Here is a 7,941-nt window from a genome sequence, read left to right as displayed (position 1 = left end):
GATTTTGGTCTATTTTTATCAAAACCATGGTAAAAAAAAAAAAAATATTAAAAAATTAATATTTTCAGAGGGAAAAGTAAGCGTTCAAATTAATATGTCAAAAGTAATCCTTATTCATTTACATTTTTAAAAATTAATCTGGTATTATCTTGTAGCTTCAAGATTTGAAAGATGTAATTGTTTATTTTTAGAATGACATTGCAGAGTAGGTGTGAAATACTGGTTCTGGCCAGTTTGAGCTTAAAATGAGTAGAATATTCGGGCCGGATATTGCTGGTTTAAACACTGGGAGATTTGGCAGTTGTGTCGGTTTGTTAATGTTCTTTCTTTCAAACACGGCTTCGCTTGATTGAGGTGGGGGGTAAAAATTTAAATAATTTTTGTGGCTAATATTCCACTAATGGACCACACGTGTGTTATCATTCCATAAAATGTGTTTAATAGAAAAATATTGAAAAAAAAGCAATACATGTGAGAGGTGAAAAGGGGTGTGTGTATGTGTGCTAGAAACGACAGCCAAATCTCCCTTGAATTGTACACCTTTTCTTCTGAAAATATTTACCTTTTTTTTTTTTTTTTAATCGAAAAGCCTCCTCCCATGGTTAAAAAAATTGGCCAAAATCGGTCTGGAATGGGGTGGGGGTGAGAAAATTTCAAAACTTTTTTTTTTCATATGAAGATACCTCCCCACATTATCTGTTGTGAAATAAAAAAAAATGATTAAAAAAAACCGTCAAAACGGAGTAGTTCCAACTTATTTGGTCTTCCTAATCCGAAAATCTGTTTCTTCGAAATTTCTCTCCCCCCACCCTCTCAATTAAATTTTCTCCAAAAATTTCTTTATAATGGTAATCTGTGCCGTTTGAAAGGTATTTGTATGAAATTTCATTAAAAGATACCCATTTTCCTGAAAGTTATGAGGGGGGGAAAAGTCGGATTGTGTGAATTTTCCGAAACTCCTCTCCCTACCGTTCAGAAAAATTCTTTAGCGGTATTTGTTGAAATTTTCATTAAAAAATATCCATTTTTTCCTGGAAGTTATGAGGCAACTAAGTCGGGGTGAGGTACACATCTGTAGTTATACCCATGAGGGATCGGCTATATATTAATTTCCAAAAGAAGGCCTCTGTCTGTCGAATATGTACGGAAGTAACGACATCCAATGCAAAACAGAAGGGATCACATGGAAACGGCATGCTACATTCACCCATTTAACAAATAAATCGTAGTTTACATGAACAACTACCGTTTCATGTCTATAGACATCGAACACCTTCGGGAAATACACACGTGTTGTGTAAGTAATACTGTATAAAGTAATAAACGAGCTTGTGATTAGTAAGACTAATTCAACTGACTCGATCCCTGTTTTGTAAACAGTAACAATTATACCGAATAATTTCGTCTAATGTACTATGCAATTCTGTATCGCTACTAATCTACCCATTCATACAAGCTATGAAAACGCCATGGCGTACGGATGAGTCAAACTTTCAACCAAGCTAGTTTGTTAGAAAGATAGCTATCCAGCTTTTCGTGTCTGCAGCTGACCACCCGCAACTGGGGAGATCTCTTGTCATAGCTATCCAAGTGAGACAGCCATATTGGTAGACATGTGCTAGACACGTGTCCTTATATCTGTCTATCTATCTCTTTGTTTATATTTTTAAAAAAGGGTATCTCCAACAGTAGTATGGCACAAAATGATTTTGCTGGCGGGCGGAGTGACGTTTAAAATACATATTTTTTTTCTCTCTCTCTCTCTAAAACTTTGGATTACATGTTTCGGAATAGGGAATATAATGAGGTGAGGGGGGAGGAGTGATCACTTTTCAATGATGACTGCCATGAGGTGATGGAGAGATGGGGGAGGGGGCGTTTATAAAATACCACGGATTAAAAAATTTGTTTCAGAAGAGGCTTCCCCTTATCACTTTGAAATGCGTGGTGCAAAAAAAGTTTGAAAAAATCCCGGCAGAAACAGAAAACCCAACTTAAATTCTTTTATTCAGTTAATGTTTCAGTCATTTAACTGCAGTCATTATGGAGCACCGCCTTTAGTCGAATAAATCGCCCCCAGAACTTATTCTTTGTGAGCCTAGTACTTATTCCATCGGGCTCTTTTACCAAACCGCTAAGTTACAGGGACGTAAACCTACCAGCATCGGTTGTCAAGCGATGTTGGGGTAACAAACATACACACACACACACACACACACACACGTGTGTGTGTGCACGACGGGCTTCTTTCAGTTTCCGTCTACCAAATCCACTCACAAAGCTTTGGTCGGCCCGAGGCTATAGTAGAAGACACTTGCCCAAGGTGCCATCCAGTGGGACTGAACCTGGAACCATGTGGTTGGTAAACAAGCTATTTAGTACACAACCACTCCTGTGTAAACTATTCCAAAATTGCATCTGCACGCTTCATCCCACTAAAGTAGGTGGTGTTAGGAAGGAAAGAGGTAAAATGATGTTATGTACAAGCTAGATGTGATCACTCAACCCTTGTAAGAGAGCAATAACTTTGAGTAAGAACTGCCTTGCACCATGACAACTTGTGTAACCCATACCAGCTTAAAAAGTGAATGTAAAATTAGGATGATAATATATAACTATGTATGTATACAAGGCTGTAGAGTTATACTTAAAATCTTCAACCCAGTTTCACTGACTCACCTCTAATTCCTAATCATATATTTATATTGATTGAAATCACTCAATATGCATGGCCAGTGTGACTCATCAGGATATCTGTTAGCACTGTAGCCTGTGAAAGTTTGGGTTTGAAGGCTATAGCTATGCCATTGTGGCTTTTTTTATATTATGAAAGAAGTTAGAAGCAATTAAGCATAAGACAAAACTTAGAAGGTTGTAAAGTAGAAACACATAACAGTATAAAACTATAGAAATACTCTACAAACAGATATCCAAAAATCTACTTACCATTTCAAAAGCTAAAGCATGTCTGACAATCCACCCGAGACCACCCTTGTTTCTATGATATAAACTTCCGGTTTTAAAGTGATCTAAATTAAAAACTGCCATCAAAATTCCAAGTTCTGAACACCAGCTTGATAATCACATAGCTTTTTTATTAAGTTCATCATTGTTTTAAAATTAATTGAAACAAAGGCAGAATATTTTAACAGACATATGATAACAAAAGAAGTTAAAATTATACAGTTGAGCACCTACAGCAATTTAGAAAATGTGACCACTTCTCCTTTGCACTTGTAGCAGTTGACAGTTGTACTGCTATACCTATCACACAATATGACACATGACGCCTTCCTATATTGCCTGGTTGACTAGCTTAAACCATACCTCACCAGATATTTTCAGCATCCCAGCAACTACGCCTGATGGATCTGCTGCTTTCATATATCATTTATGACATTTAACTACATATTGTATGTAATCATGTTTGTTAATACAGAGGTAGCAAGCTGGTAGAATTGTTAGCACCTTGGACAAAGGGTGTAATCACCAGCTTAATAATGAAAATGTTAAATTCTTCATTATTTACAAAGCTAATTGAAACAAAGGCAACCGATTTTAATTGAAATATGTTAACAAAAGGATTAAATTTTAATTATGATGATGTGAATGGTTGTTTGTTCAGTCAATCAGTTTGTTAGCATGTTAACATTTTGCACACATTTTTCTTGTCATTTTTAGTCTTAAATTTTTTTAATTAATTCAGACGTTATAAAGCTTCTGCTTATTCCTTTGCTCTTTAGGGCTTGACAAAGCCCTTTACATATATTCCAAAAAGCTATTAGGACTTTTGAGCCTCGAGATTCAAATTTCCATCCTACTGAGGTAACCTTAAGTGTCTTCCACTATTGCCCTGGTTTGACTGAAGCTCTGTGAATGGATTTGATTGACTTCCATTGAAAATATGTCTGTCCGCAAGGAAGTATTACTATGCATCGAAGCAAGTAAGGGTTGGTGACACGAAGTCTGAATGGTGTGTGTATGGCAGTTGTGGTGGTGATGGTTGAAAACAATCAACAGAAAGAGAGAAAGTGGTTAGACAGAAAAAAAATTATACACCCCCCTCCCCCAATCATGGTTTTTGACAATTGTTCATTGTTTGAAAAATATTGGTCAAGTTTAATAATATTGAATATGTACTCAGTGCATGAAGTGGCGTTATTGGGCTCAAGGCCCAATGGGAGCTCTCCACATAGGCTAGCTTACAAGCTACTTAATAGGTGAAACTTTTATGCCAAACATTTAGAATGAATATAATCAAAAATTTCGAAGGTCTAGTTTGGAAAATGTTTTAAAAATAAAATAGTTTACCAACATGAAATGTCATTCCATGTGAAGCTGTCTGCAAAAGTTGAAACTTTCTCTATGGAGATAGTGAACCATCATTGATTGGGAAACACAGGAAAAGAAAATTCTACAAAGCTGGTAAATATTCTTTTATCAGCAAACCAGAAGAATTGTCCGCAGTTTATAAGGTTGGAAAGTTTAGAGTAGTGCTCCACAACCTGTATGCCACAGCACACTGGCGTGCTATGAGATGGTGCTTGGTGTACTGCAGTGTGACCTGAAAATAATTATTTTTCCCTATACTTTTAGTTATATTTTTAATTCAAGTGTGCTGCCAAATTTTGAAAAAAATATGTGTACTGCAAGTGAAAAAAGGTTGTGGAGCATTGGCTTAGGGACTGATGCACAGTCATCTCTCCCAGTTTGGATAATGGTCTTGCAGAAATTGTGTTGCTAGTTCTACCACCCAGGTTCTTTGGGTGGGGGAAGGGGATTTCTCCAGCAATTATAGGATTTTGTTTAGTATAGACCAAATCATTGGTTCTTTGCAATTTTAATTGCCAATTTTCTAAGTATAACAAGAGGGTCTATTGTGTATTGTTAGGATAATTAGATTGTTGGACAAAATAGCTTGTAGTATTTAGTTATGGTTCTTTGCTTTCTGTGTTCAAATAATCTGAACTCAAATTTGCCTTTCATCTATCTGGAGTCAATCAGAACAATAGCATCAGTGGCAGTGAGGGTCATCTTTATCAACTAATCCCTCCTTCCCAGCCCAATTTCTGGCTTTGTAGTTGTTAGAAACTTTCGTCTCTCTCTTTCTTAGATTTGAAACAAAGCAGGAAAATAATCCTGTCGGCCTTCCATCATTTTCTGTCTTGTCTTGAGGTCAACTGGAATCAAAAGCAGACGTTTTAGTCATAGAAATTGGATTGACTTATCTAAAGTATCCTGGGTGTTAATTTTTTGTTTTATTGAGTAAATTTCTCTGGATTTTTTTCTCTTTGATTTCCTTGTATAATGGTAATTAATATCTCCAGCAGTGAGTTAGAATTTGATTTTTTTCCAAAATCACTCATCATTTAATGTTAATGACTTGGTGATGTGAGTGGTTTAATCAATCCCAAATAGTATGTGATTTATCTTTTGATAATATTCTAATTATACTTGAAGCAAATGAACTTTATACCACTTTGTATTTCAAACTTCTAAGCCCTATATTGAATATCATTTAATGTCTACCTTGCATGCTAGCATGGATAGGACAATTTCACAAGAGCCAGCCAGGCAGAAGCCTGCACCAGACTTCTTTGACTGCTTTGGCAGGATTTTTACAGCTGGATGCCCTTCCTAACACCAACCACTCAACAGAGTGGACTTAGTGCTTTTTATGTGGCACAAGCACAGGTGAGGTCATTTTTGGTAAGGTTTTTACGGCTGGATGCCCTTCTGAACACCAACCACTTTACAGTGTGAACTGGATGCTTTAGAGTAGCACCTACACTGACAGGGTCACCAAGTACTTGCAAGACAAAGAAAAAAACTTAAGTGGAGTGAGGGCATTAGAGGAGGAGGTGATCTTGTGTTGGATGATGAAAGGTTATAGTGAGACAGAGAGACAGAAACAGGTGTCTTGCTGTAGATAAAGTACAGGGTTACCTGGCCAGAGGGAAAGAGAGAGAGAGAGATGAGGAATGAAGACAGAAACAGGTGTGCTACTGCATGACGGGGATAAGAATATAAATGGGATGGTTGAGTAAAGGAAGAGAGAGATATAGATGGTAGCAAGTGCCAGGGCATACCGTTGAGGTTTGAACACCATAATATAGGTGGCAGGATATTGGAAAGGAAATGTGATTAAATAGTTCGGAGCGGGGTGAGTGGCAAAAACCTGGGTATATATAATTGGGGGTGGGGGCTACCAGATAGCAATGATACAGAGGAACAGGGCTGTGTGGACAGGATTGGGGAGTGAGAGCTAGGTATAGTGTATGAAGGAAGAAATGTGACGAAGAGAAGAGATGTAGATTTGTTTGTTGGGATAGGTGAGTGAAAAGTTTTCTTATGTATTACCTCGTATTTTGTGCCCAGACTGACACCCTCTGAAAAGTAAATAATTATATGCACAAGTGTTAACACACTGCCCATTAAACAACTATTTCATTTGGGTTCCATAGCTTTTCCTTCAAATCATATTTTGGTAAGTAATATCCATTAACATAGATTTAATGGAAATTAGGAGAGTGATATTTTATTAATTCACTGATATTTACATTTTGAATAGGAAGGAGATACAAAGTTGACTCTCTATTCCGCACCCACTCGGGAGCAGTTAATCCCACTAGAGATTTCAGAGCATTTTAGTTTGGAGCGTTGGTATTCCTTACAACACTCTGCCATTTGTTTTAATGTTAACAAGAAAGTCTCTAAAATTTCTGTGTATGTTTTGTGTTTTAATATTTGTATGTAATAATATGTATTTCTGTGTTTATATCAACATCATTGTGATGTTTTTAACATTTACTTTTCCCATATTGGCATGGGTTAAAATGAATTAGCATATATCCTATCAAAATCATCATCATTTAATGTCTGTTCTTCATACTGGCATGGGTTGGACAGTTTGACAGGAGCTGGTGAGCTGGAGAACTTCCTGGGCTACTTTTGTCTATTTTGGCCTGGTGTCTATGGCTGGATGCCCTGACTAACGCAAACCACTTTACAGAGTGCACTGGGTGCTTCAAACGATGCACTGACACGTGTGCATGTGTGTATAATGTGAAGTTCCATGGTTGGTAAACTTGAACACCTGCTGCAAAATGATGCCCATCATTACTAGTCATGTTTAAGGGAATTATCATCAAACATGTGCATGTATGCTTAATGAAACATGGGTTTGGAATCACTAGGCTAGTCTTCTCTACAGTATCATAAAATTATTTGGTATGAAAATAAATATTAAGAACTGAATTAACTACTTCTTAGTGGTTAACTGATGTTAAATACTATAAATGCCAAACTTGAGACAGGAAACATAAACAGATGTTAGCATGTTTGAAATTAGGGCTTATAATATTTAATACTTAGACATCAGAGTGGCACTTCATCAGACTTGCATCAAAGGTGTGCTGTCACATTGTATATTTTCACATCTATATATATGTCTGGTGATTCACCAAGATTATTCTTGATGACATTGTAACTGAAGGATTTATTATTCCGAAACTCTTAGTTATATATTTCTGATCATTCAGCTGGAAATCTAACCTCTTTATATTTTGAAATATTATATGCAAACTATGAAGAAAATGAAACACTTATCTTCTTTAAAACTTTTTGCAGTGGCAAATGCTATATGTATTGCTTTAAAGTAATTTGGAGTGGGAGGGTTGTAAATGTAAACCCTAAAAACAAAGTCTAGTATGGGATTGTAATTTTGACCTGTGTCTCTTTCAACTTTATTTTGTTTTTTTTTTTCAGAACTATGCATGTTCTCTTAGACTGTAAATGTATCTATAGCTGTTGGAAATTTATCATCCTATTGCCAATGTCACGTGTTCTCTCTTGGCATTATTCTAAGTATTGCTAAATATTTGTATATAGAATTCATGCTAAATAAATATATATATATATATATATATATATATATATATA

At 36.1% G+C, this 7,941-nt stretch overlaps 1 protein-coding gene across 6 annotated transcripts in view; it reads left to right on the top strand.

The window, feature by feature from the left end:
• Positions 1 to 7,941, top strand: part of LOC106880673 (nucleoporin p58/p45) — a 58,999-nt gene that overhangs the window by 2,112 nt on the left and 48,946 nt on the right. The window lies entirely within an intron of this gene.

This window comes from Octopus bimaculoides, chromosome 13 (genome assembly GCF_001194135.2).
Source record: "Octopus bimaculoides isolate UCB-OBI-ISO-001 chromosome 13, ASM119413v2, whole genome shotgun sequence".
NCBI classification, from domain to species: domain Eukaryota; kingdom Metazoa; phylum Mollusca; class Cephalopoda; order Octopoda; family Octopodidae; genus Octopus; species Octopus bimaculoides.
The sequence above is the reverse complement of the archived record's forward strand: the minus strand, read 5'-3'. Positions and strand labels throughout refer to the sequence as shown.